Source organism: Lepisosteus platostomus, unplaced genomic scaffold (assembly GCF_059453375.1).
Source record: "Lepisosteus platostomus isolate fLepPlt1 unplaced genomic scaffold, fLepPlt1.hap1 Scaffold_60_H1, whole genome shotgun sequence".
Classification (NCBI taxonomy): Eukaryota; Metazoa; Chordata; class Actinopteri; order Semionotiformes; family Lepisosteidae; genus Lepisosteus; species Lepisosteus platostomus.
In genome coordinates, this window is record NW_028291676.1 from 233,723 (window position 1) to 261,490 (window position 27,768).

A 27,768-nucleotide genomic window follows, 5' to 3' on the forward strand; every position below is an offset into this window, starting at 1 on the left:
AAACTCCTTCAAATCCAGACTCAAAACCCTCCTTTTCAGAAAAGCCTTTACTTAACTGGTTCCATTCTTCACCCCTCTGCTCTTCTTAATAACATCTTCCACGGTCTCCTCTATTGTTATTGTTGTATTGTTGTAATTATAATTGTGTCCTGTCTTGTGAAATTTTCTTATTTATTGTTGTAGTCTTCTTATTTATTGTTATTGTCATCCTGTAAAGCGCTTTGAGAAGCCACCTTTAAAGGCGCTATATAAAATAAAGTGTATTATTATTATTATAAATGATAGAGATTCGAAGAGAGATCCTTCAGACCAGTAAGCAAACCCACGGCTATTTCGGTTTTCTATCTAGGAAACGTTGGTTTCTGCAATAGCATACATGAAAGCGTGATGCAATTTCTGTGGCTACATTTGTTGCACGTCATGCACAGTAAGAGTGTTTCTAACACCAAATAAAAAGTCAACAATTAGCGATCACACTTTCTCCTCAGTTAACCCACTGAAACCCTTGCTGATTTCAAGTCAATCGCCTTAACCACTCGGCCAAGACTACAGCAAGCTCACCCCCGCCGCATTCCTCCTATAATCTAACACGGAGTGCGAGGTGGCTGCGGAAACGTTTTCAAAGTCGCTCTCCATTAAAAAAAAAAAAATACCTTTGACAAAATACGTGCCGGCAGACAGACATGCCTCAGAGGGTTTAAGGCTGGCTTCACGTTCAAATGATAAAGTATCCCCGTCCGGATGTCAAAATGTAACTTTGGCAGACAGAAAAAACATCAACAAACCACAAATGTGGACAAGGATTTTACAAGCTGCACCACACTGCACTTTCCAAAGCATTTAAATTCATGTTAGACGCAGGAATTGCCTTTGATTTGCGCGCTTACGAACGCCATGGAAAACGAAACAAAATTAAAGCCCTCAGCTCCTGCACTTGATTATAATGCCGTTACGTGTCGAAGCAGGAATTTACGTCATCCTACCACTGCAACACGGGGAATAGAGGGAAATGAGCACACGCTACGTACGTCTCAATCACGCCCTAGAGTCGTAAGGCGCATTGAAGGGTGCACCCCCATCATTAATCGTTGCGCCTCTGTGAAAGGAAAGCTCTTGAGCAGTCTTTGAAACAGCTCGGATGAAACACTTGATTGCTCCCATGTGCATCTGGAGCCCATTTCTTATTTTCACTTCACGCCGCCCAAAGCATTTCTAAAACATGAGATTCGCGTTTGGGAATGCGCCCTGCCCTACGAATAAAACAGGTCTACGGGTCTGAAACCTGCTCCATGGAAAACAGTTCTGTTGCGCTTTTGATTAAAGGGAGATTCGCTGTTCTTACTTTTTGATGACATAACACCCAAAGGGGCTTCTTTGGAGCTGGATTCCAACCAGCATCCTAAAGTTTCTTGGCGGTATCCTTTACAGTCCTCTGTTCGGTCGACAAGGGACAGAAGGGGGCAGCTTTCCTCACACACACAATGCAATGTACTGTAGTGTTCCCGTTCATTGAATTCGCAGTTCTGCATCAGACCTCTAACTCGTTTCCTTAGCTTGGATTTAAGCCATGAAGCAGGCTTCTAGTGTATAAACGTCTAGAGGAATCACAAACTAATTGAGAGGCCATCATCCCAGGGGGAACTGACAAAGTCTATCCCTAAACACCTAGCGCAGTCTCTCGAGAGACTGAGACTGTCAAAAATCGCTTTCTCCGTTTGCGTTGCAAGTAAGTGAAAACACAGTCTCAAACCAGAGCCACTTGGCAGCAGCGGCACTTAAATACTGTTACTGTCACTGCTTGATACTGACGTTAGCCTACTATACCATGTTCAGCCACCGCTAGGAAATGTACGGCTCTAGTACCGGAGCAAACAACAGGAGGGCCAAAGGCGCACAGGCACACGTGTCAGACATGGAGAGCAACAAGGATGGGATTCAACCCCATGTGTGTAGAGCACAACGGATTAGCAGTCCATCGCCTTAACCACTCGGCCAACTCGTCAACGAAACTGGGCTGTCCTGACATGGGTTGGCGCGCTCCAGTTGATCTTTTTCTTTTTTTTCCCTCATACTCGAGGGTCATTTTCCTGTTCCACATGCGATTTCAACATTTTCCTTGGGAGATGTCAAGCCAGCAAGCCACTGCTGTGGTTCAGTGGCCAGTGTGGAGATCAGTGGCCCTGTTGTACACAGAAAGCACATTTGCTCCTTGGACATGAAAAGTTCCAGATAAAAGCCATTTGTCATCCTTTCTCTTGGTGTCGATGTTGCTATTGTATGTAAAGGTGGCAACTTGCTCAGCGAGCAGGCGGAGCACACACCGAATGCAGATGTGTCTGAGTGGTGTGTCCAAGTGGCTGCAAAAGGACAGCACTCCTGGGGTGCCGTGGCTTAGTTGGTTAAAGCGCCTGTCTAGTAAACAGAAAATCCTGGGTCCGAATCCCAGCGGTGTCTTTTTTTGTTCTGTGTTCTCGAACAGAACTGGTCATTATGGACAACCGCATTCGTCTAGACTTAATTAAATGCAAGTATTCATTTCCTGTCTTGAACATCTTGTTTTTCTTAAAATGGATGCAACTTGCAAAACATGAAATACAAACCTCGCTAATCAGCGCTCGCGGCTGGCAAAAAAAAAAGAAGTCAGCAATGTTTTTTTCTTTAACCTTAAGCCTGCTAATGGAGAAGAAACTAGTCGCCACATCACATACATACGTTTCAACGATAAGAAGGTAACAACTATCCTCACTCCAGAGTAAATCTCACGTTGAAGGCATATTTTTTTCCACTTTACCATGAGTCGGGCTCAGCTGCAGAGAGGCGAGAGCAGAGCAATGAGGTCAGGGGGACAGGGGAGTCACACGCTGGCGGTTTGAACACGCGGAAGATCACTGAGGGATCCACAGTATGTGGACCCTCCGTGCGCCATCATTCCACACTCCAGACTCTGAATCCTGCCATCCGAGTTAAGATCTCGGCGGAACCTGAGGCGCAGTTCTTTCTTAAAATGTAATCTGGTGAGCATTTCTAGAATCGTACTTGTATAGTTGCAGCCTTTAATGTGTTGCTAGGTTAAAATTTAGTATTAGTATTTAGTATTGCCTAAATTCAGTAGGCAACTGCCCTTTTGATTTCGGATTTAATTTCTTTATTACAGGGGCGCTTTTATGAAGACAGAGTCATGTTCAGGTACTTTGCTTGATGGAGGAAGCTCATTTCGGACTCTGTGATCTGCTCACCTGGAAAGGTCTGCTGTACTACTACAAGAGAGAAGTAGAGTCTGGAGGAAGGGACAATTTTATGATGCTTTGGAAGGTAATGTTTTTTTTTTCTTTGAAATCGAAATGAATCAGAATATCAGTGCAAAAGACAAACTCTTGGTTTGGTTTAAAGAGATATGGTTTTAAAACAGACAAAATGTAGAAAACAGGTGTTTCTCACTTTTGGAAAAGAATGGACCGGGGGTAATATTTTACTAGTTGCAGTGCTAAGCTCACTGGGTTACAGTCCTGCAGTGTCACACCAGGGCCAGTGGTGCAATGGATAATGTGTCTGACTATGGATTAGGAGTTTGGAGGTTTGACTCCTGCCTGGCGCTGGTTGTTTTTAAACACATCAGCCTACTCCCTAAGTAGCCTGTGCTACTTACTGCATTGTAATCGTACCCAGTAAGAGATTTCCTTCATGTAAATGAACTGCACCTGACAGCTTTAGAAAAACACCTGGGCTCAGTACGGTGCTGAGAGCTCAAGTTGTGTATAATGTAATAATTTAGGTAGAATAGATTCTAATAATATAATGATCCAGTGTGCTGCACTACTTCACTGTTTCACTGCTCTATGCCTTCTGGAAATAAATCCTCAGACTACTTACTGCCCTGGGCATGTACCAATAAATTACAGGAGCACATCTATATATCACTGCGTTGAGGCAGGAGATACAATCACTGCAAACACATCCTAAATACAGTGTTCCAGCACCTTTGACCTCATCCAGAACGTATCATTTCTTGAAAGGAATTGCTGTCCGAATGCACATCTGAATCCCAAACAGAATCTCTAGTAAAATCCGATCATTTGTGAAACAGGTAAATGTCTTAGGGGCCCATTCCTCATTCTCAAGACACATGTATGCAGTACGTACACCATGCATTGAGCAATAGGGATTAAAGACACCACAGGTAAGGTTAGAAGACATTCTGACTATATTCTAAAATATTGGACTCATATTCTTATGATGGCAGACATGATGCTGTGTTTAAAACCGGGGTTAATGGACATTATATGACTGTCAATTCTGTTTTGTTTTGGAGACTCTTGGCTGCCTATGTGGTACAGTGCAGCGTGAAGAAAACATTTTCCAAAACTGTGTCAGCTCAAAAGTTGTAAGAAAACCTTTCCAGCTGCTTTAACTCTCTTCATTTTTGTCATTTAATTGTCTGTCGGCACTATGTGGCAGCGTTGCATGACAACCCCTCTCATCACGGAAAGGAACCTAACAGCTTTTGTAAGAGAGGAGAAAAGGACCTGGCCTGTACAGGGCTCAAACCCACGACCTTGGCGTTATTAGCACCACGCTCTAACGAACCGAGCTAACCAGCCTCACGACAGCAATCCTCTCTGTGCTGCAAAAAATCGAACTCAGGGAATTTCTTTTGCCCTCCTTTGAATAGAAAGCCATGTAATTCAGTGTACGCGCTTTCTCGTGCAGTTTCATGGTTCTTGTAACCCAAATCCTAAACTGGCGTGAAGTGACCCCTCATTTCACAGCATTTTTCAGCTGATTTAAAATGTACCTAAAGGAGAAGCATTATTGAAGACCATCAATTACCAAGAGCTTTTGTCAAAGGTTTTGGTGGTCATTTTTAATGACCACAGAGCGCTGTGACCTCGGTTTTACATCTCATCCAAGAGACAGCGCCCTTTTACAACACAGCGTCTCCGTCACTATGCTGGGGGATTGGGACCCGCACAGACCTCAGGGTGAGCGCCCCCCCACAGGCACCATTAACACCGCTTCCAGCTGGAAACTTTGTTTTTCCCTGCAGCTCACCCTCATCCGGGTACTGACCTGGCTAACACCTGTTTTGCTTCAGTGGGTTTTCAGTTGCGAGTTGCAAGGGGATGCAAGTGATGGAGCCACTCGCTGCAAAAGCCACTGCTTTGGCTGGGAATCGAAGCAGAGCTTCCCGCATGGGAAGCGAAAATTCTACCACTGAACCAACAATGCTCACTACCCAGTCCTTCAAAAAAGACGCTTTTTTGGTGCTCTGTTAAAAAAGCGTCGACATTACCTCTTTCAAAAGGCTTCACTTTCCTAGCCACATTCCAAGGCTCATTGAACCCAGGCTGTTTCCTCCAGCGGTATAGTATTGCAGTTAGACAGCACGATGCCTGCAAGACTATGTCATGCTCTGACGAGACTGTCAAAAATTGCTTTCGCCGATTGTATTGCAAACCGGCGGAAGCGGGGTATTGGGAAAAGTTTTCAACTAGCAATAATCGCGCCTCGGCTAAACCTCACAGGCTACGATACTGCCAATGCGCAAAGCTGACGGTTGCCAGGCAACCGCGGGGATCCTATGGAAATCGTTATCAATCGTCTCATGGCATGTCGTTGCTGTAACGCTTCATATTTGTCGTCTTCTTCTTCTAGCTTGAGGTTTTGAAGAATTTCACGACAGACAAGGGCTCCGTCGGGAACAAAGGGCGTTGTGAGAAAACCTTTGCTTATTTTCAGCAGCAGAAATACAACCTTTAAATACAAGATGACAGAACAATGACGAAGGGCATGCCGGGAGGAACTCATACACTACAGAGGAAAGGGGGCGGGCACGTACAGTTCACATTCAAGCCACAAGTACTCTTCTCGGATGTTGCACAAACAAATCCTAACGTCCTGAAAGCATTGCAGCATGTTTGTGTCCCACTTCCCGTGGCTGCAGGACGACTGACACGAAGGGACAAACACAATCTGTGGCGTTTAGCGTGACATAGTCTTGCAGGCATCGTGCTGTCTCACTGCAATACTATACCGCTGGAGGAAACAGCCCGGGTTCGATGAGCCTTGGAATGTGACTAGGAAAGTGAAGCCTTTTGAAAGAGGTAAAGGACTGCACAACGGAACTGAGGGAGAATCTTACAGGGGATTCTGAGCGGTGTCTGCATACACGCAGTCCGATACGGGTGCTGAAAGCTTGAGCTACTCTCAATGTCATGCTGCCTTTCCTCGGAGTAAATCTGTTACATTGAAAGAATGCTTCTGGCAGGTTCAAAAGGGGACCCTTGTTAATTGGAGAAATCAATGATTTCGAATGAATTCTGTATGTGTTAAAAGACAGCTATACACAGAAAACATGCAGGACACTGCTCATGATGTTTCCCGTGCCGAAACACAGTGCGTTTTTCCAAGCCATCTGACAAAGCCCGCCCACTGAAAACTGCAGCAGATCGTGTAAAGACGTTCAACTTTGTAACTACTGCACGCACAGGAAGCAGAATAAATTCCTCTTTTCAAACTGTCAAAGGTTTGCTTTGCGAACGCTGCAGGACATCGCACAATCTCTTTTGAACGGGGACAAACGATTTCTTATGGGGCGCAGTAAGTACAGACGTTTAAAAAGCTCCACTCATGCCGACAATGCAGCATGAAGAAGCGCAACCTAACGTTTGACAGACAAAAGCCGGGCGCCGCTACGAGCAATATGAAATCAAACTGACAGCACACGGCGTTTCGCGCTGACTCAAAAGTGATCTCGACAGACGCTGTTCTCTGCATAACGCTGAAAGAGCTAAAGAGCATTTCTGTTGAGACGTAACAAGCTTGTTTCTTTCTACCATGATGTTACCATGACCAAATCTGTCTTTAAACACCTTGCTCAGTCTCTGACGAGACTGTCAAAAATTGCTTTCGCCGATTGTATTGCAAACCGGCGGAAGCGGGGTATTGGGAAAAGTTTTCAACTAGCAATAATCGCGCCTCGGCTAAACCTCACAGGCTACGATACTGCCACTGCGCAAAGCTGACGGTTGCCAGGCAACCGCGGGGATCCTATGGAAATCTTTATCAATCGTCTCATGGCATGTCGTTGCTGTAACGCTTCATATTTGCGGCCGGACACTTCCCGCCTCCCAAAGGAAAGAGCGCCAATCAGACAGGCGGAGACCGAGGACTCGCAGAGCAGACGGCCACAGTCGCCGTAATAAGAGCGATTGTGAGCGGTTTTGTTTTCTCTCTTTGACCAGCCCAGCTGCGCCCCACCCGAAGGCAGGGAAGCACAAAAATTGTATGGAACTCATTCATGCTCCTCTCCTTGGAAATCTTTAGTAAAAGGCAAAAGATTTGTACGAGATGAAGAGAAACCAGAGTGCGTGGCTGGAGAGCTGCAGGAGCCCAGGCCACCTTCAAGGCCTCTGCCCTGCCGGTCGTGGTTGGCAATGCACCTGGCCTTACAAACGAGCCAGTGGGGCCCGTTCAGCTCCGGGCTCATCGCCTGCGGCTCTCGGCTTACCTGGCAGGGGAGATACCTTGATCAGCCTGTAGTTAGAGTAGTTGGATTGTTTTCTTGTTTTGTGGAAGCAGTGTTTGTTTTGCAGTTTGAGATGGCAACCTTTGGATCCCGCAAGAATGCTGTACGTTTTGAGCTTTTGGATGACCTCTTCATGGATCGTATGCAGTTCAGCAGAAAAGTGTTACAGAAGGAACTTGGCTTTGAACCTCGGCACTTGGATTTCATCTTCGCTCTCCCAGGTCAGAAAGCATTTGAGGTTGTTTTTGCTACCTATTCTCTGTTTGAACAATGTGTGGATGTGTTTGAGGCAAAAAGAGGGAAAGTTCCTGCCCTTGAGAAGATCAACTTGCAGCCTCTGACACAGAGAGAGAGGAAAACGGTGCATGTTGTTATGTTCTTGGAAATGGCAAAGACGGAGGACATTCACACCTGGCTTAAGCAGTACTGCACCGTCCACCATGTAACTGAGGTTAGAGATGTTGACGGTATAAAAACAGGAGCAAGGAAATTCGAGGTTCTCTTGCTACCGGACAATGTAAATGGAGGCTTAAGGCACCTGCCCTCTACAATCCAGCTGGGTGCCTGCAATGGCTATGTTTTTTATGTGGGACAACCAAAGGTGTGTCGGCGCTGTGGTGCTGTGGGACACCTGGCATCGTCCTGCACTGTGAAATGCTGCAAGACCTGTGGCAAACAGGGACATTTAGCCTCTGACTGTTCAATGCTGCCAAAGTGCAATTTATGTGGCTCGGAAGGACACGTTTTTAAGAACTGCCCTCACGCCTACGCCAATAAACTCAAAATGAGGAAGGATGAGGCAGTGCTTGTTTCAGCCAAACCGGCCCGAAAAGCCAAAGCAAACAACAAGTCAAACAAAGAACCCTTGTTGGACAAAGACTCTCAGCCTCCAGCCAGGATCAGTCCTGCTGTGGCTCCGGGGCCGGTGGAAGAGAAATCCACTACGCTCCCACAACCGCAGACTGCACCAGACAAGCACGAGGGTTTGAAAACCCCAGAGAACAGCGAGGACCCCTCCCCCACTCCTGCTCCTCAGAACGAGGGCCAGTGTGGGGCCCCCCGGTGGAACGGGTCCAGCGACGATACCCAGGATTCAGCGGAGCTGCTTTTCTCAGACTCTGCAAGTGCTACAGATGCCCTCCTCTCCTCCATCCAGTCCATCACGGAGGATCTGCAGCAGCTGGTGGGTGAGGGGGAAGAAGAGACTGGTGCATCGGCTGCACCCCTTTCCCCTCAGTGCTCCCAGGAGCTGGACTTGAGGAAAAGGAAAAATGACTCTGTTTTCTCCCCGAGCGAGGAGGAAGGAGAGCATGGTGATGGGGACAGCTGGAACCCCTCCACCCCTCCCTCTACCCCCTTCCTTGAAATGGACTCTGTGAACGCTTTTACTGCTGCCACCATGATGAAGGCTCATTCAGAGGATGGCTGGCAGGAAATTGGTAAGAAGAAAAAGAAAAAGAAGTAGGTAACAGGTGAGACAGAAGAGAAATGTGTTTTGTAAAGACTGGTTCCACTTTCTTATGTAATATGGCTCTTAACATAATTTCTCTTAACACCAGAGGTATCAATGACAGAGTTAAATGCCAGTCTGTCTTTGATTACCTCCAGCAGAGAGAGGGAGATGTGTTGATGTTGCAGGAGTGTGCTTTAGCCTATCAAGAGAGGTATAAAAGCTTTGAAGATAGGTGGGATAAAGGGCCTTCTGTTTGGTCAGGGGACAATAACAACAGAGCCTCTGGCGTGGCCATTCTTTTCAAAGGATGGGCTTTCAAATTGAAAAGTATTCAGAGGGTCATAGATGGCAGGTTGCTGTGTGTGGATGTGGAATGGGGGACCGTTAACCTGCGGCTAATCAATGTGTATTGTCCTACTGACGTGGGAGGAAGGGTGGAGCTACTCAAGGCACTCTCTCCCCTATTGTTAAGTAGCACAGACGTGATAGTGGGAGGGGATTTTAATTGTATCTTAGAGCACACAGACAGGCAGTCTAGCTCTCCGATAAAATTGGATTCCAGCTCACTGGCCCTGCAAAACTTAGTTCAAGACTTTAAACTCTCAGACACATATAGATGTATATATCCCACAACAGCAGGATATACATGGTCAGGGAGGAATAGCAGCTCCAGAATTGACTATTGCTTTGTCTCAGAGAGAGTGAAAGTTGTTGGGGTCACTCTTCAGCCTGTCTTCTTCTCAGATCATCAGGCTTTAGGGTGTAGAGTGGAACTCCAGGGCGGGACTGTCTTTGGCCCAGGCCTCTGGAAACTCAACACAAAGCTGCTAGAGAACGAGGGGGTAGTATCCCGCTACAAGGAGAAACTATCACAGTGGCTGTCCTTGCAGTGTCTGTACGGGTCAGTAGGAGAGTGGTGGGAGGAGGTGAAGATGAGGACAAAGGCCTTTTTCATGGCTGAGGGAAGGAAGGCTGCTGCCAGACGGAGAGGAGTGCTAGCCAGGAAACAGAGGCAGCTGCAGCGTCTCTACACGATGCTGCACAGTGGCTTCGATGTGCTCGAGGATATCACCCTTTTAAAAAAGGACATCCGGAGCATAGCCGAAGAAAGTAGTCGAGGAGTGCTGTTAAGAAGCAGAGTGCAGTTCTTGGAAGAAAATGAGAAGTGTACTCGCCTCTTTTTCAGGAAAGTGGTAGGCTCCAAGTCTGTCATGGAAAGTGTTGTTGAGGAGGGACGAGAGAGAACAGAGCCGAGTGCTATCCTCTCCTGCAGCGAGGCCTTCTACTCAAGACTGTACAGCTCTACAGAGGTAAAGGATGAAGAAATTCATTTTTTTACCTCAAAGCTAGAAAACGTTTTGAGTGAAGAAGATAGGGAAGTACTTGAGAGGGATTTGACAGTAGAAGAGCTGAGACAGGCTATGGAGAGCTTACAGAAGGGGAAAACTTCGGGTGCTGACGGGCTGCCTAAAGAATTTTATTGCACCTTTTGGGATCTGCTTCAGGATCCGCTACTGCTCCTATTCGAGGAAAGCTATAAGACAGAATTGCTGCCTGACTCCTTAAGAGAAGGCACTATCTCTCTCTTGTTTAAGAAAGGAGCAAAGAATGACATAAAGAACTGGAGACCCCTCAGCCTCTTAGGCGTGGACGCTAAGATCCTGCGCCTACAAAATGTAGTGGCCTCACTGGTAGGGAAAGAACGGACTTGTGGGATAGCAGGACGCCTGATGAGCTACAACCTGGCCTTGTTGAGGGATGTCTGTCTGTACTCAGAGGATCGCTCCCTCCCTCTGTGCATTTTAGGCGTAGACCTAGAAAAGGCCTTTGACCACCTAAACCGGCAGTACTTAACATCGGTACTTGAGCACATGAAGTTTGGCCCCATCATGAGAAAGTGGATTAACCTGCTGTACACAGGTAGCAACAGCAGAGTAATGGTTAATGGCAATAGATCACGCCCCTTTGAAGCCTGTTCAGGGGTGAGGCAGGGCTGCCCATTATCCCCCTTGTTATTCGTTTTGGCTATGGAGCCCTTAGCCTGTGCCTTGCGCCAGGATCAGGCCATTAATGGGATACCAGTGCCTGGAAGTGGGGGAGGAGAGGTAAAGACATCTCTATACATGGATGATGTCACCCTGCTCCTCTCTGACAATGCCTCAATTAGCAGAGCTCTGCAGTGCTGTGATCGTTTCTCTTTGGCTTCCTCCGCAAAAATTAACAAATCTAAGAGTGAGATTTTTTATCAGAACTGGAGGGAGCCAATAGAAGGACATGATCTCAGGCTGCAAGAGAAGAGAATTAAGGTCCTGGGGGTGTATTTTGGAGAAGAGATGGGAACAGTAAATTGGCAGAACAAATTGCCAATCTTAAACAAAAAACTGATGCAATGGAAGGACCGAGACCTCACCATGACAGGGAAGGTGCTGGTCATCAAAGCCGAGCTCTTGTCTGTCTTGAATTTTCTGGCTTCTACCTTCCCAATCCCACACCGTGTTGCGGCAGTGCTGAGGAGATTGATGTTTCAATTTCTATGGGGTGGGAAGCAGGAAAGACTCAGAAGGGAAATAATGTACAGGCCGCTACCCTCAGGGGGGAAGTCTGTCCCAGATATTGCTACGAAGCTGCTGTGCATTTTCCTGGCCTCTGTGCTGAGAGGCTTTGCAACAGCACCTGCAGCGCGTACCTGGACTTATTTTTCCAGGCTCTGGGTAGGTAGGGAGGTGTTCAGAGTGTGGGGTGTCAGACCCAAGCTGGACGTCCCACTCTCTGACACATGCCCTGCAATTTATGGGACAGTTAAAAGTTTTCTAAGATCTCACCCAATTGGCCATATTCCCCTCCGAGATGTCAGCGTCCAAAAACTGGAAGATTTCGTTGCACCCCAGAATAATAGGCAGACCCCTGTGGGCATTTTAACATCAGCCCAAACAAGGAAGGTGTGGAAACACACATCCTCTAAGTTTCTGTGCAACATTCACAGAGATTTAGCCTGGAGTGTCGTCCACCAGTGCTTACCGGTACGAACTTTCTTGTACCGTAGGGGCCTCACCCCCAGCCCTCGTTGCGTTAGGGTGGGCTGCGGCGAGGAGGAGACTGTGACCCATCTCCTGTGGTCCTGTTTTTTTGCTAAGGCCTTCTGGGCACAGTTTGAAGATTGGTTGCAGGCTCTCTCGCCCCAATTTACCCTGACCGCTGCTTTCGTCATATACGGCATCTCTCCTGTCAAACTTCCTCCTGACGTGTTTGACAGGATCTGGGCCGTGGTGAACAGTGGGAAAGACGCCCTGTGGAGAGTGAGGAACATGGGGCTGTTCAAAGGCATCGAGGTCCCAGTCAAGGCAGCAGGTAGCCTGGCCCTGTTCATCACCCGAGAGAACTATTACCTCAGAGATCTGTGGAGAGAAGGGAGGGAGGAAGCAGAAAATCTGTGGGAAATAGAGAGCATAGGTCAATATCTCAAGAGACTGTGAAAAACATTATCATGTTTAAGTAAAGAATGTGATTTGCACCAGAAAAAAATAAATTGTTACTATGTAACTGTTACCGTGTCAAAATGTAATGAGATGTGATCATATATAATGTTTTAAGTATGTATATTAATGTAAAGCTTTCTGATTTGTGATGTCCTGTATTTTATTGTGAAAAGAAAATAAAGTTCTTAAAAATCGAAAAATCGAAATCGGTTCACCCAGGGCGAGGCTCGGCCATTGCACTCCGGCTGTGCTGACCACTGCGAATTCCCCAAATGAGGGAATCTCGACTGCATAATTTCTGGTAGTGGGGGACTGCGTTCGCGCTCTCCCCTGATGTGCTTGGTCCAAAATCAGATACGGGAGGGTTAGGACACCACGAGCTGCGTGGCTGCGGAAGGATCCCGGTTCGACAGGAGTGGACGCCGCTGCTGGTTCTCGCTGGCTTTTAGTTAGGGGTCCGGAGAAGCATCTCAAGCTAGTTCCACTACTCCTTCCGGACGTTCATTCCCTTTTCAAAGTCAGTCGTTTTGCTGTAGTCTGCGTTCTTTAGGCTGATTATCAAGGTTAGCCTTTATTTGGTCATGGGGGGCCTCGGTACTGTATGCTGAGTCTAAAGACAGTTTCACCCGTTTTCTGATTGCTCGGTTCTGTACCAGTGCAGACATGTCAAACAGTGAATGGCTGTACCTCTATTGTATCCGTGGTCAATGAATGAAATCGGTAACAAATGAATATATGTCTAGTTATACGAAAAACGAGTGGTTTATCGACTCATCTTCATTTGCAGATTTAGAGGCAGCTTCGATATTCGTTTTACAGACGGGTTTTTTTTCTTTGAATATGGGTCACACACATGCCACAGCAACAAAACATCTTTAGAGATGAGGCTATAGATCACCTTTCCATCCTGCAGGTTTTCCTCCCAAAGCCTACGGCACCAACGGCGACCCCTGCTGGCCGGGAGAGCAAAGGCTTACAGCACCTGGTATTCCCAGGCGGTCTCCCATCCAAGTACTAACCAGGCCCAACCCTGCTTAGCTTCCGAGATCAGACGAGATCGGGCGTGTTCAGGGTGGTGTGGCCGTAAGCGAAAGCCCTGGCGCCTGACTCGCTACTTGAAGCTGTGTGTGGCGGGGGCTTCGTGCCCCCCGAGCGGGACTGAAGGATCGTTCGTGTGCAACTCTTTGGAAAGGAGCTGCTTTCCAAATCGCATTGCGTGCCTGGATGTTGGCGAATGCGCTCCCTTGTGTTGGCTCGTCCCGCACTGGAGGAGGACAAACAATCTGCAAGGAGGAGCACCAGGCAAGTCTTCACCAGACAAAAACCTCCAGTGCACAGCACTCTGGAAACATTTCGGGGCTGTCACGTGTTTATTTCAGCACGTAAAGCGCACCGGTCCAACACGTCGGCCGGGCGCGCGGCGCCTCCGCCCTCTTGTGGCCTTGCGGCGTCAGAGCAAGAGGCTCCTTCTCGCTGCCCTTCCGCTGTGTTGCAGGGCCCCGAGAGGGAACCCGGAGCGCGCAATTTGTGGGGGACGGGAGACCGCGTTTGCGCTCTGCCCCCGGTCTCTTGCGCGAGTACTAAATCTCACGGACAGGGGGGCCTCGTCATTGATTGTTACAGGTGAGACGGGGATTAGGAGGAGACCCCGACTGATGGGTAAAGGGGAGCACTAACACCAGAGGGACACCCCCGGCGTCTCTTTTTGAGAGACGCCCTGGGGTTTCCTAATGGCCAAGGAGGGTCGGGACCTCGGTTTGACGCCTCCCCCGAAGGACGGCGCCTGTTTGTGCAGCAGAGTGTCGCCATCAGGAGGCTGGGGCGTAAGAGAGCCACACAGCTCGCAGGGTGAGCGCTCCCTGCTGGTCCCAGTCACATCTCTTGCAGGAGCAGCAGCAACCGGAGCTTTTCCGGGGTGGAATCTCCCATCCGGGTGCCGGCCAGGCTCACACCTGCTGGGCTGCTCCGGGGGTGAGCCCAGTCGAGAGTCGCAGGGCCAGATCTAGTCACCGGGGAGAAACGATACAAGTGAAGGATTGCTCGGCTCTCGGCACTTGAAAAGACCGACAAATGTCTCGTTCCCGCCGGAGCTGAATGTACCCGCATGTGTGGTGTCGTCTTCTTCCCCCGCCCCGCTGTGTTTGCTGTATTGTCTCTGAAGCCGGCCCCCCCGAGACGAGACGGGCTGTTCTTGTGCCCCAATTAACACTTTACAGGTGCCATTCCCCGACATTGTGGCCATTGTCGGTGCTCACACGCGGTAAGATAAGGCGGAGGAGAGCGGGGCATGCCCACGGGCAGACATTCAAGGAGGGGGCAGTGCGAGGTGAGGTGAGGTGCGAAACGCCGGAGCCCCGACGCAGCTAATGCGGAGCACTTGTTGGACTGGCATCGAAAGGACGTGTGCGCACGGAGCGAGCCTTCCCTGCGGCGGAGCGCGGGAACTTTCTCCCCCCCTCCCGCTGCAGGAGTTGTGTGCACTGCAGCGGTGCCGAGAGAAAAGCACAGAAGGCAGCAGGCTCTGGAGAGCAGGTAAGAGACGGAGCCTTGTGGGCAGGCGAGCAGGCCCGTTTTTTGGAAATTGCTGAAAAGGTTTGTCCGGTGTGTGGCAGGCGCATGTCGCGAGCTTGCGTGGCGATCTGCCGGTCTGGAGTTATGCAAATGAGGCCGAATTGCATCCCGGGACATGCTGCGAATGCGCAACGGCGACTGCAGATGTGTAGGAAACGGCGCGCTCGTTTTCTCGTTTTGGCCACACTTTTGAGTGTTACTGTGGCGTGTGAGTGTGTGAAAGAGTGGGCCCAGCAGGAGGCGGTGGCGTGCGGGGCGAGGAGGTGGCCTAGGCTGCGCGATTTGTGCTGTGGGTGCGGGCCGCTTGCAGGGGCCTGTTGAACTCATACTTACCTGGCAGGGGAGATACCTTGATCAAGAAGGAGGTTCACCCAGGGCGAGGCTCGGCCATTGCACTCCGGCTGTGCTGACCCCTGCGAATTCCCCAAATGTGGGAATCTCTACTGCATAATTTCTGGTAGTGGGGGACTGCGTTCGCGCTCTCCCTTGATGTGCTTGGTCCAAAATCAGATACGGGAGAGTTAGGACACCACGAGCTGCGTGGCTGCGGAAGGATCCCGGTTCGACAGGAGTGGACGCCGCTGCTGGTTCTCGCTGGCTTTTAGTTAGGGGTCCGGAGAAGCATCTCAAGCTAGTTCCACTACTCTTTCCGGACATTCATTCCCTTTTCAAAGTCAGTCGTTTTGCTGTAGTCTACGTTCTTTAGGCTGATTATCGAGGTTAGCCTTTATTTCGTCATGGGGGGCCTCGGTACTGTATGCTGAGTCTAAAGACAGTTTCACCCGTTTTCTGATTGCTCGGTTCTGTACCAGTGCAGACATGTCAAACAGTGAATGGCTGTACCTCTATTGTATCCGTGCTCAATGAATGAAATCGGTAACAAATGAATATATGTCTAGTTATACGAAAAACGAGTGGTTTATCGACTCATCTTCATTTGCAGATTTAGAGGCAGCTTCGATATTCGTTTTACAGATGGGTTTTTTTTTTGAATATGGGTCACACACATGCCACAGCAACAAAACATCTCTAGAGATGAGCCTATAGATCACCTTTCCATCCTGCAGGTTTTCCTCCCAAAGCCTACAGCACCAACGGCGACTCCTGCTGGCCGGGAGAGCAAAAGCTTACAGCACCTGGTATTCCCAGGCAGTCTCCCATCCAAGTACTAACCAGGACCGACGCTGCTTAGCTTCCGAGATCAAACGAGATCGGGCGTGTTCAGGGTGGTGTGACCGTAAGCGAAAGCCTCGGCGCCTGACTCGCTACTTGAAGCTGTGTGTGGCGGGGGTTCTGTGCCCCCCGAGCGGGACTGAAGGATCGTTCGTGTGCAACTCTTTGGAAAGGAGCTGCTTTCCAAATCGCATTGCGTGCCTGGATGTTGGCGAATGCGCTCCCTTGTGTTGGCTCATCCCGCACTGGAGGAGGACAAACAATCTGCACGGAGGAGCACCAGGCAAGTCTTCACCAGACAAAAACCTCCAGTGTACAGCACTCTGGAAACATTTCGGGGCTTTCACGTGTTTATTTCAGCACGTAAAGCGCACCGGTCCAACACGTCGGCCGGGCGCGCGGCGCCTCCGCCCTCTTGTGGCCTTGCGGCGTCAGAGCAAGAGGCTCCTTCTCGCTGCCCTTCCGCTGTGTTGCAGGGCCCCGAGAGGGAACCCGGAGCGTGCACTTTGTGGGGGGCGGGGGACCGCGTTCGCGCTCTGCCCCCGGTCTCTTGCGCGAGTACTAAATCTCACGGACAGGGGGGCCTCGTCATTGATTGTTACAGGTGAGACGGGGATTAGGAGGAGACCCCGACTGATGGGTAAAGGGGAGCACTAACACCAGAGGGACACCCCCGGCGTCTCTTTTTGAGAGACGCCCTGGGGTTTCCTAATGGCCAAGGAGGGTCGGGACCTCGGTTTGACGCCTCCCCCGAAGGACGGCGCCTGTTTGTGCAGCAGAGTGTCGCCTTCAGGAGGCTGGGGCGTAAGAGAGCCACACAGCCCGCAGGGTGAGCGCTCCCTACTGGTCCCAGTCACACCTCTTGCAGGAGCAGCAGCAACCGGAGCTTTTCCGGGGTGGAATCTCCCATCCGGGTGCCGGCCAGGCTCACACCTGCTGGGCTGCCCCGGGGGTGAGCCCAGTCGAGAGTCGCAGGGCCGGATCTAGTCACCGGGGAGAAACGATACAAGTGAAGGATTGCTCGGCTCTCGGCACTTGAAAAGACCGAGAAATGTCTCGTTCTCGCCGGAGCTGAATGTACCCGCATGTGTGGTGTCGTCTTCTTCCCCCGCCCCGCTGTGTTTGCTGTATTGTCTCTGAAGCCGGCCCCCCCGAGACGAGACGGGCTGTTCCTGTGCCCCAATTAACACTTTACAGGTGCCATTCCCCGGCATTGTGGCCATTGTCGGTGCTCACACGCGATAAGATAAGGCGGAGGAGAGCGGGGCATGCCCAGCGGCAGACATTCAAGGAGGGGGCAGTGCGAGGTGAGGTGAGGTGCGACACGCCGGAGCCCCGACGCAGCTAATGCGGAGCACTTGTTGGACTGGCATCGAAAGGACGTGTGCGCACGGAGCGAGCCTTCCCTGCGGCGGAGCGCGGGAACTTTCTCCCCCCCTCCCGCTGCAGGAGTTGTGTGCACTGCAGCGGTGCCGAGAGAAAAGCACAGAAGGCAGCAGGCTCTGGAGAGCAGGTAAGAGACGGAGCCTTGTGGGCAGGCGAGCAGGCCCGTTTTTTGGAAATTGCTGAAAAGGTTTGTTCGGTGTGTGGCAGGCGCACGTCGTGAGCTTGCGTGGCGATCTGCCGGTCTGGAGTTATGCAAATGAGGCCGAATTGCATCCCGGGACATGCTGCGAATGCGCAACGGCGACTGCAGATGTGTAGGAAACGGCGCGCTCGTTTTCTCGTTTTGCCCACACTTTTGAGTGTTAGTGTGGCGTGTGAGTGTGTGAAAGAGTGGGCCCAGCAGGAGGCGGTGGCGTGCGGGGCGAGGAGGTGGCCTAGGCTGCGCGATTTGTGCTGTGGGTGCGGGCCGCTTGCAGGGGCCTGTTGAACTCATACTTACCTGGCAGGGGAGATACCTTGATCAAGAAGGAGGTTCACCCAGGGCGAGGCTCGGCCATTGCACTCCGGCTGTGCTGACCCCTGCGAATTCCCCAAATGTGGGAATCTCGACTGCATAATTTCTGGTAGTGGGGGACTGCGTTCGCGCTCTCCCCTGATGTGCTTGGTCCAAAATCAGATACGGGAGCGTTAGGACACCACGAGCTGCGTGGCTGCGGAAGGATCCCGGTTCGACAGGAGTGGACGCCGCTGCTGGTTCTCGCTGGCTTTTAGTTAGGGGTCCGGAGAAGCATCTCAAGCTAGTTCCACTACTCCTTCCGGACGTTCATTCCCTTTTCAAAGTCGGTCGTTTTGCTGTAGTCTGCGTTCTTTAGGCTGATTATCGAGGTTAGCCTTTATTTGGTCATGGGGGGCCTCGGTACTGTATGCTGAGTCTAAAGACAGTTTCACCCGTTTTCTGATTGCTCGGTTCTGTACCAGTGCAGACATGTCAAACAGTGAATGGCTGTACCTCTATTGTATCCGTGCTCAATGAATGAAATCGGTAACAAATGAATAAATGTCTAGTTATAAGAAAAACGAGTGGTTTATCGACTCATCTTCATTTGCAGATTTAGAGGCAGCTTCGATATTCGTTTTACAGACGGGTTTTTTTTTTTGAATATGGGTCACACACATGCCACAGCAACAAAACATCTCTAGAGATGAGGCTATAGATCACCTTTCCATCCTGCAGGTTTTCCTCCCAAAGCCTACGGCACCAACGGCGACCCCTGCTGGCCGGGAGAGCAAAAGCTTACAGCACCTGGTATTCCCAGGCAGTCTCCCATCCAAGTACTAACCAGGCCCGACGCTGCTTAGCTTCCGAGATCAGACGAGATCAGGCGTGTTCAGGGTGGTGTGGCCGTAAGCAAAAGCCCCGGCGCCTGACTCGCTACTTGAAGCTATGTGTGGCGGGGGTTCCGTGCCCCCCGAGCGGGACTGAAGGATCGTTCGTGTGCAACTCTTTGGAAAGGAGCTGCTTTCCAAATCGCATTGCGTGCCTGGATGTTGGCGAATGCGCTCCCTTGTGTTGGCTCGTCCCGCACTGGAGGAGGACAAACAATCTGCACGGAGGAGCACCAGGCAAGTCTTCACCAGACAAAAACCTCCAGTGCACAGCACTCTGGAAACATTTCGGGGCTTTCGCGTGTTTATTTCAGCACGTAAAGCGCACCGGTCCAACACGTCGGCCGGGCGCGCGGCGCCTCCGCCCTGTTGCTGCCCCTGCAGCTGCTTCACTTTTCCCTTTAGTTGCCATCGATTTTTTTGTAGTGCTATACATATACGATTGAGGTATCTTAGAGTTCTCCTTCGAAGACCCAGCACTCTCTTTTCTTTTCCCAGTGTTACTCATATCAGACTTTTTAAACCTAAAAAAAAATCGTTTTTTCTTTCAATTATAACTGAAGTTTAAACAACTAGTGTTAAGTCCTTATTTTTCTGTAGTCAAAAAAAGCAAAAATTAACATTCAGGTCATGAAAAACTCAAAAAAACTCCCCAACCACTAAACTTTACCTCCCACCTGAGCGCCATCTTGAACGCCCCTACCACCAGAGAATGCTCACGATTTCGGAAGCTGTCTCCGGGACGTGCTGATTCCACACATCCTGAATAAATCATGATATTGTTAGTTGCTGTAGCTAGACGTTCAAATGAGTTTCATGGCCAGATGGACTGTTTCCTCCAGCGGTATAATATTGCAGTGAGACAGCACGATGCCTGCAAGACTATGTCACGCTAAACGCCACAGATTGTGTTTGTCCGTTCGTGTCAGTCGTCCCGCAGCCACGGGAAGTGGGACACAAACATGCTGCAATGCTTTCAAGACGTTAGGATTTGTTTGTGCAACATCCAAGAAGAGTACTTGTGGCTTGAATGTGAACTGTACGTGCCCGCCCCCTTTCCTCTGTAGTGCATGAGTTCCTCCCGGCATGCCCTTCGTCATTGTTCTGTCATCTTGTATTTAAAGGGTTGTATTTCTGCTGCTGAAAATAAGCAACGGTTTTCTCACAACGCCCTTTGTTCCCAACGGAGCCCTTGTCTGTCATGAAATTCTTCAAAACCTCAAGCTAGAAGAAGAAGAAGACGACAAATATGAAGCGTTATAGCAACGACATGCCATGAGACGATCGATAACGATTTCCATAGGATCCCCGCGGTTGCCTGGCAACCGTCAGCTTTGCGCAGTGGCAGTATCGTAGCCTGTGAGGTTTAGCTGAGGCGCGATTATTGCTAGTTGAAAACTTTTCCCAATACCCCGCTTCCGCCGGTTTGCAATACAATCGGCGAAAGCAATTTTTGACAGTCTCGTCAGAGACTGAGCAAGGTGTTTAAAGACAGATTTGGTCACGGTGATATCATGGTAGAAAGAAACGAGCTTGTTACGTGTCAACAGAAACGCTCTTTAGCTCTTTCAGCTTTATGCAGAGAACAGCGTCTGTCGAGATTACTTTTGTGTCAGCGCGAAACGCCGTTTGCTGTCAGTATGATTTCGTATTGCTCATAGCGGCGCCTGGCTTTTGTCTGTCAAACGTTAGGTTGCGCTTCTTCATGCTGCATCGTCGGCATGAGTGGAGCATTTTAAACGTCTGTACTTACTGCGCCCCATAAGAAATCGTTTGTCCCCATTCAAAAGAGATTGTGCGATGTCCTGCAGCGTTCGCAAAGCAAACCTTTGACAGTTTGAAAAGAGGAATTTATTCTGCTTCCTGTGCGTGCAGTAGTTACAAAGTTGAACGTCTTTACATGATCTGCTGCAGTTTTCAGTGGGTGGGCTTTGTCAAATGGCTTGGAAAAACGCACTGTGTTTCGGCTCGGGAAACATCATGAGCAGTGTCCTGCATGTTTTCTGTGTATAGCTGTCTTTTAACGCATACAGAATTCATTCGAAATCATTGATTTCTCCAATTAACAAGGGTCCCTTTTTGAACCTGCCAGAAGCATTCTTTCAATGTAACAGATTTACTCCGGGGAAGGGCAGCATGACATTGAGAGTAGCTCAAGCTTTCAGCACCTTTATCTGACTGCATGTATGCAGACACTGCTCAGAATCCCCTGTAAGATTCTCCTTCAATTCCGTTTTGCAGTGCTTTAGCTCTTTCAAAAGGCTTCGCTTTGCTAGTCACAATCCAAGGCTCATGACAGCATTTGAAAACATTCGCAACTGCGTTGGCCGGGAATCGAACCTGGGTTAACTGCTTTGAAGGCAGCTATGCGCAACACTGGCTCGCTCCAGAATAAATCTCACGTCGAGGGCATATTTTTTTCCATTTTACCGTGAGTCGGGCTCAGCTGCACAGAGGAGAGAGCAGAGCAATGAGGTTACGGGGACAGGGGAGTCACACGCTGGCGGTTTGAATACGCGGAAGATCACTGAGGGATCCACAGTATATGGACCCTCCGTGCGCCATCAGTCCGCACTCCGGACTCTGAATCCTGCCATCCGAGTTAAGATCTCGGCGGAACCTGAGGCGCAGTTCCTTCTTAAAACGTAATCTGGTGAGCATTTCTAGAATCGTACTTGTATAGATGCAGCCTTTAATGTGTTGCTAGGTTAAAATTGATGACTTCTTGTATTTCAGTAGGCAACTGCCCTCTTGATTTCGGATTTAATTTCTTTATTACAGGGGCGCTTTTATGAAGACAGAGTCATGTTCAGGTACTTTGCTTGATGGAGGAAGCTCATTTCGGACTCTGTGATCTGCTCACCTGGAAAGGTCTGCTATACTACTACAAGAGAGAAGTAGAGTCTGGAAGAAGGGACAATTTTATGATGCTTTGGAAGATAATGTTTTTTTTTCTTATACTGAAAATGAAAGGTAGTTGTTTCTATATGGACTCAGTCTTTGGAATTTGTATATTTATATATTTCAGTGAACCCTCAGCCATTCCTTCTGTATTGTAATTCAATTTCTCTTTTAAAATTCTTTCCCCACTTCTAGGACCTGCAGTTGCTGAACTCCACAATGGCTTCTATTGGAAAGTCTGTGACTGAGACCAAGTAAGTGTTCACTTTTTTATGAAACCATTATTTATTTAGGAGCAATGAGCAATTCTTATATAAATGCAATAAAATCATTATGCTCAAACTATGAGAGAGAAAATTAAGGATAATTTAAGAAATCAGTCTTGTTTCTATACACAGATGGTATTATTTATTTTCAAAGGAAACCCGCGCGGATTCCCCTGGTGTGCAAGATGTACCTGAATACTCTTGATCAGCTTCCTGCTCACTTGAAGAGGGCGTGTATGAAGCACGCCACGGCAGAAAAGATCAGGATGGCCTCTCAACAGGCGAGGGAGGACATGATGAATCACCTGAAGAACGGGGTCATCGTGGATTACCACAGAATAGAGATCGTGTCTGGTGAGGCAAACAGGATAGTGGTTGTAAGACTGCTAGAGTCCTTGGGCCTTTTTGTACATGGGAAGCCTGAAGACACATTGGCAAGGTGAGATATTTTTAATCTGTAAGGCTTCTGTAGTTTCTTTTTGAAATCATTGTTACAACATATTATGTAAAAGCATGTTGAAAAGAATCTACCTGCATTCCAGCGGCCCTGAGCAAGAGGCCGCTGTCCAGGAGGAAGAGATGCCAGAGGCTGCTCTAGAAACTGAAACAGAAGCGGATAAGGAAGGGGAAGATGTGAGCTCTGAAGAACTCTATCAGCAGTAAGACTTTTTTATTTTTCAGATGTATCTATTTTTTACTAAAATTCTAATTTGTCTTATAGGTATAAAATGTTTAAACCGGTGTTTTATATCCTTACAGGCCCTGAGTAGTTAAAAAGTATCAGCAGGCCGGAAGAGAGTGGCCCAAGCTGGACTCTATAGAAAGCACTCCCTGGATGCTCCTCTCCTGATTGGATTCAAACAGTACCTTACCAAGGATCTGGGAGTGGCAAATTATTCTCAGGAGGTATTTATTTTTTAAAGGCATTTAAAATTAAGCAATGGTATCTTCATTGTAAATGTTTTTATTTCTTAGCTTAAAATTCACCCATGTGAAATGATGTCAGCCATAAACATCATGACTCTATATTTCCTACCTGAATCTATTCTACTTAAATTATTACATTATACACAATTTGAGTTCATTTTAAAAAGTAAAAGGTAATGAAAGGAATGCATTTTCATAAGAAAGATAATACCGACATGCATGTGATAATCTTCCTTATATCATGTAGTGCATCATTTGGACACTTTGTGGGCTTCAAATACAAAGAAAATCATGTTCTATGGTACAAGATAAATACAAAACTTAAGCTTCTTTATAAAGCATAAGCAATCATTTATTACATCGCTTCTTGAATTAAATCTTTTGACAAGAGGTGAGACTTCTGTTACATTTAAACCCATGTTTAGCTGTGTTTTTTAGATTTAACTGAACCAATTTCTGTGTGTGATAATGTCCTTGAATTCTGACAACATCACACTAAATTACATGATATAAAACAGCTAATGTTTCTAGAGATAAAGTTTCTGAGATGCTTCTAATTACTTTTTATTACCAGGGACAGTTTAATTCACCTTGTACAGTACTGTAAGACCAAGATACTTTTTTTAAAAGTTATTTAACATTTTATAGAACTTTGTCTACTATGGCAACATGATGTGCTTGGTGAAACTTGGAAAAATACTGCTTGGCCACTTATCTTAAGATAAAGATAGGATAAAGGTTTATCTTTTGCACCTACCTGACCCCCAGGGAAGGCCAATGCTTTCTAAGTTGATGGTTCCCTACAGTAGACTGTACTTTAATTTCAAAGGTAATGTATATTGACCCAAATCAGTTTTGGAATCCAATCTACTGACGAGATGGAGCACATCCTTTTTTCAGGATTTTAGCATCATACGTTTGGTATATTTAGTCCCTAATGATGAAAGAAATGATCATAGAACATTTGGACACTTTGTGGGCTTGAAATACAAAGCAAATCATGTTCTATGGTACAAGATAAATACAAAACTTAAGCTTTTATTTTAATTAGATTTGTTTATAAAGCATAAGCAATCATTTATTACATTAATATATGTGAAAATAACATTTTAGCATCATACGTTTAGTATATTTAGTCCCTAATGCTGAAAGAAATGATCATAGAACATGACATCTAACCTTACCTGCGGTGTTTTTAATCCCTATTGCTCAATGCACGGTGAAAGCATTCCATACATGTGTCTGACAATGAGGAATGGGCCCCTGAGACAGTCATTTGCCTGTTTCACAAATGATCGTATTTTACTAGAGATTCTGTTTGGGATGCAGATGTGCATTCGGACAGCAATCCCTTTCAAGAAATGATACGTTCTGGATGAGGTCAAAGGTGCTGGAACACTGTATCTAGGATGTGTTTGCAGAGACTGTGTGTCTCCTGCTTCAACGCAGTGATAAACAGATGTGCTCCTTTAATTTATTGGTACATGCCCAGGGCAGTAAGCAGTCTGAGGATTTATTTCCAGATGGCATAGAGCAGTGAAGCAGTGAAGTAGTGCAAAACACTGGATCATTATATTATTAGAATCTATTCTACTTAAATTATTACATTATACTCAATTTGAGTTCATTTTAAAAAGTAAAAGGTAATGAAAGGAATGCATTTTCATAAGAAAGATAATACCGATATGCATGTGATAATCTTCCTTATATCATGTAGTGCGTCATTTGGACACTTTGTGGGCTTGAAATACAAAGAAAATCATGTTCTATGGTACAAGATAAATACAAAACTTAAGCTTTTATTTGAATTAGATTTGTTTATAAAGCATAAGCAATCATTTATTACATTAATATATGTGAAAATAACATTTTAGCATCATATGTTTAGTATATTTAGTCCCTAATGCCGAAAGAAATGATCATTTGTTTAACAGGGTCTGTCTCAAAGGATGCAGTACTCCTGAAGGGTCTCAAACCCTACATTTCGGATGCCTAGCTGTATCCCTCACATGTGGCACCTCAGAATGACTTCTAACCTTACCTGTGGTGTATTCAGTCCCTATTGCTCAATGCACGGTGTACATACTGCATACATGTGTCTTGAGAATGAGGAATGGGCCCCTGAGACAGTCATTTGCCTGTTTCACAAACAGGGACCTGGACCTAGACCTGGCCCGTACAGGGCTCAAACCCGCGACCTTGGCGTTATTAGCACCACGCTCTAACCAACTGAGCTAACCGGCCTCACGACAGTGCTCCTCTCTGTGCTGCAAAAAATCAAACTCAGGGAATTTCTTTTGTCCTCCTTTGAATAGAAAGCCGTGTAATTCAGTGTACGGGCTTTCTCGTGCAGTTTCATGGTTCTTGTAACCCAAATCCTACACTGGCCTGAAGTGCCCCCCCATTTCACAGCATTTTTCAGCTGATTTAAAATGTACCTAAAGGAGAAGCATTATTGAAGACCATCAATTACCAAGAGCTTTTGTCAAAGGTTTTGGTGGTCATTTTGAATGACCACAGAGCGCTGTGACCTCGGTTTTACATCTCATCCAAAAGACAGCGCCCTTTTACAACACAGCATCTCCGTCACTATACTGGGGCATTGGGACCCGCACAGACCTCAGGGTGAGCGCCCCCCCGCCGGCACCATTAACACCGCTTCCAGCTGGAAGCTTTGTTTTTCCCTGTAGCTCATCCTCATCCAGGTACTGACCTGGCTCACACCTGCTTAGCTTCAGTGGGTTTTCAGTTGCGAGTTGCAAGGGGATGCAAGTGATGGAGCCGCTCGCTGCAAAAGCCACTGCATTGGCCGTGAATCGAACCCGAGCCTCCCGCGTGGCAGGCGAGAATTCTACCACTGAACCACCAATGCTCAGTGCCTGGGCCTTCAAAAAAGACGCTTTTTTGGTGCTCTGTGCAAAACGCGTCGACATATGCTTCCAGCTGCAAAATGCCATTTGCGGACGCTGAAGAACTTATTTCCAAGGCAGCGGGTACAAGCGATTGGGCGTTTTAAAACCACCAGGAACAGCAAAGAGGCGCGCTTCTTTGCTTGTGCCGAAACACACCGACTGAAGGCGGACAACGTAGTCGGCAGGATTGGAACCTGTGCGGGGAGACCCCAATGGATTTCTAGTCCATCGCCTTAACCACTCAGCCACGACTACAGCAAGCCCCACCGCAGCTGCGTTCTTGCTACAATCTTACCTGGATCGCGAGGCGCCGGCGGAAGCCTATTTCAAAGTCGTTCTCCGTTTCAAAAAAACATTTCCAAAATACAAGCCTTGCAGACAGACACGCCTCAGAGGACTTAAGGGTGGCTTCATGTCGGAATGATAAAGTCTCCCCGTCCGGACATGAAAATGCCACTTTGTTACACACAAAAAAAGAATCAACAACAGAGAAATGCCCACAAGCATTTGAAAAGCCGCACCACGTCGCACTTGAAATAGCTCTTACATTAGTGGTAGATGCAGGAATCGCCTTTTTATTTACGCTCTTACCAACGCGATGGAAAGCAAAACAAAGCAAAGCAGAGCAAAACAAAACAAACAAACGAAAACCCTCACGTCCTGCACTTGCATATAACGCCGTTACGTGCCCAAGCGGTATTGTACGTCATCCTAGCACTGCATCCCGGGTCGTACGATATATGGGAACGAGCACACGCCATGAATCGTCTCGAATCACTCCCTACAGCTGTAAGGCGCCTTGAAGCGTGCACCCCCAACATTCTTCTTTGCGCATCTGTGAAAGGTAAACTCTTGAGCAAACTCTGAACCAGCTCTAAGGAAACTAATCCGATTAGACGTTACTTTGACTCATCCTTTAAGGGACCCTTGTTAATTGGAGAAATCAATGATTTCGAATGAATGCTGTATGCGTTAAAAGACAGCTATACACAGAAAACATGCAGGACACTGCTCATGATGTTTCCCGAGCCGAAACACAGTGCGTTTTTCCAAGCCATTTGACAAAGCCCGCCCACTGAAAACTGCAGCAGATCGTGTAAAGGCGTTCAACTTTGTAACTACTGCACGCACAGGAAGCAGAATAAATTCCTCTTTTCAAACTGTCAAAGGTTTGCTGCAGGACATCGCACAATCTCTTTTGAACGGGGACAAACGATTTCTTATGGGGCGCAGTAAGTACAGACGTTTATAAAGCTCCACTCATGCCGACGATGCAGCATGAAGAAGCGCAACCTAACGTTTGACAGACAAAAGCCGGGCGCCGCTACGAGCAATATGAAATCAAACTGACAGCACACGGCGTTTCGCGCTGACTCAAAAGTGATCTCGACAGACGATGTTCTCTGCATAACGCTGAAAGAGCTAAAGAGCGTTTCTGTTGAGACGTAACCCATTGGGCAAAAGACGTATAATATACGTCTATTAAACGCATATCTTAGACGTCTAAATGTGGTCTACAATTCGTCTAGAATGAAATTCTAATATACGTCTAAAGTTAAACGTCAATTATACGTCTATATTTAGACGTTCATTATACATAAATGGTTGGAGTTCTATTATACGGATAAATTTAGAGGACTATTATACATATATGGTTGGAGTTCCGGATAACTTTAGAGGTCTATTATACGTATATGGTTAGAGGTCTATTATACGTATAACTTTAGAGGTCTATTATACGTATATGGTTAGAGGTCTATTATACGGATAACATTAGAGGTCTATTATACGT

The 27,768-nt window shown here is 47.6% G+C and overlaps 9 non-coding genes and 1 pseudogene across 9 annotated transcripts; 4 read left to right on the forward strand and 6 right to left on the reverse strand.

Moving 5' to 3' along the window:
* Positions 1–5,407: 5,407 nt before the first annotated feature.
* LOC148632622 (U4 spliceosomal RNA) lies at positions 5,408–5,549 on the reverse strand. Its single transcript, XR_015934247.1, has one exon. It is a non-coding gene; the product is annotated as a U4 spliceosomal RNA (small nuclear RNA).
* Positions 5,550–6,878: 1,329 nt separating this feature from the next.
* On the reverse strand, positions 6,879–7,020 carry LOC148632623 (U4 spliceosomal RNA). The gene has a single exon (XR_015934239.1). It is a non-coding gene; the product is annotated as a U4 spliceosomal RNA (small nuclear RNA).
* A 230-nt stretch (positions 7,021–7,250) lies between these two features.
* On the reverse strand, positions 7,251–7,367 carry LOC148632624 (U5 spliceosomal RNA). The gene has a single exon (XR_015934232.1). It is a non-coding gene; the product is annotated as a U5 spliceosomal RNA (small nuclear RNA).
* Positions 7,368–12,627: 5,260 nt separating this feature from the next.
* LOC148632625 (U1 spliceosomal RNA) lies at positions 12,628–12,787 on the forward strand. Its single transcript, XR_015934273.1, has one exon. It is a non-coding gene; the product is annotated as a U1 spliceosomal RNA (small nuclear RNA).
* A 637-nt stretch (positions 12,788–13,424) lies between these two features.
* Positions 13,425–13,543, reverse strand: LOC148632626 (5S ribosomal RNA). Its single transcript, XR_015934274.1, has one exon. It is a non-coding gene; the product is annotated as a 5S ribosomal RNA (ribosomal RNA).
* Positions 13,544–15,350: 1,807 nt separating this feature from the next.
* Positions 15,351–15,514, forward strand: LOC148632627 (U1 spliceosomal RNA). Its single transcript, XR_015934265.1, has one exon. It is a non-coding gene; the product is annotated as a U1 spliceosomal RNA (small nuclear RNA).
* Positions 15,515–16,149: 635 nt separating this feature from the next.
* Positions 16,150–16,268, reverse strand: LOC148632628 (5S ribosomal RNA; annotated as a pseudogene).
* Positions 16,269–18,075: 1,807 nt separating this feature from the next.
* On the forward strand, positions 18,076–18,239 carry LOC148632629 (U1 spliceosomal RNA). The gene has a single exon (XR_015934231.1). It is a non-coding gene; the product is annotated as a U1 spliceosomal RNA (small nuclear RNA).
* A 636-nt stretch (positions 18,240–18,875) lies between these two features.
* Positions 18,876–18,994, reverse strand: LOC148632630 (5S ribosomal RNA). Its single transcript, XR_015934280.1, has one exon. It is a non-coding gene; the product is annotated as a 5S ribosomal RNA (ribosomal RNA).
* Positions 18,995–20,300: 1,306 nt separating this feature from the next.
* LOC148632631 (U4 spliceosomal RNA) lies at positions 20,301–20,442 on the forward strand. The gene has a single exon (XR_015934244.1). It is a non-coding gene; the product is annotated as a U4 spliceosomal RNA (small nuclear RNA).
* The last annotated feature ends 7,326 nt before the right edge of the window (positions 20,443–27,768 follow it).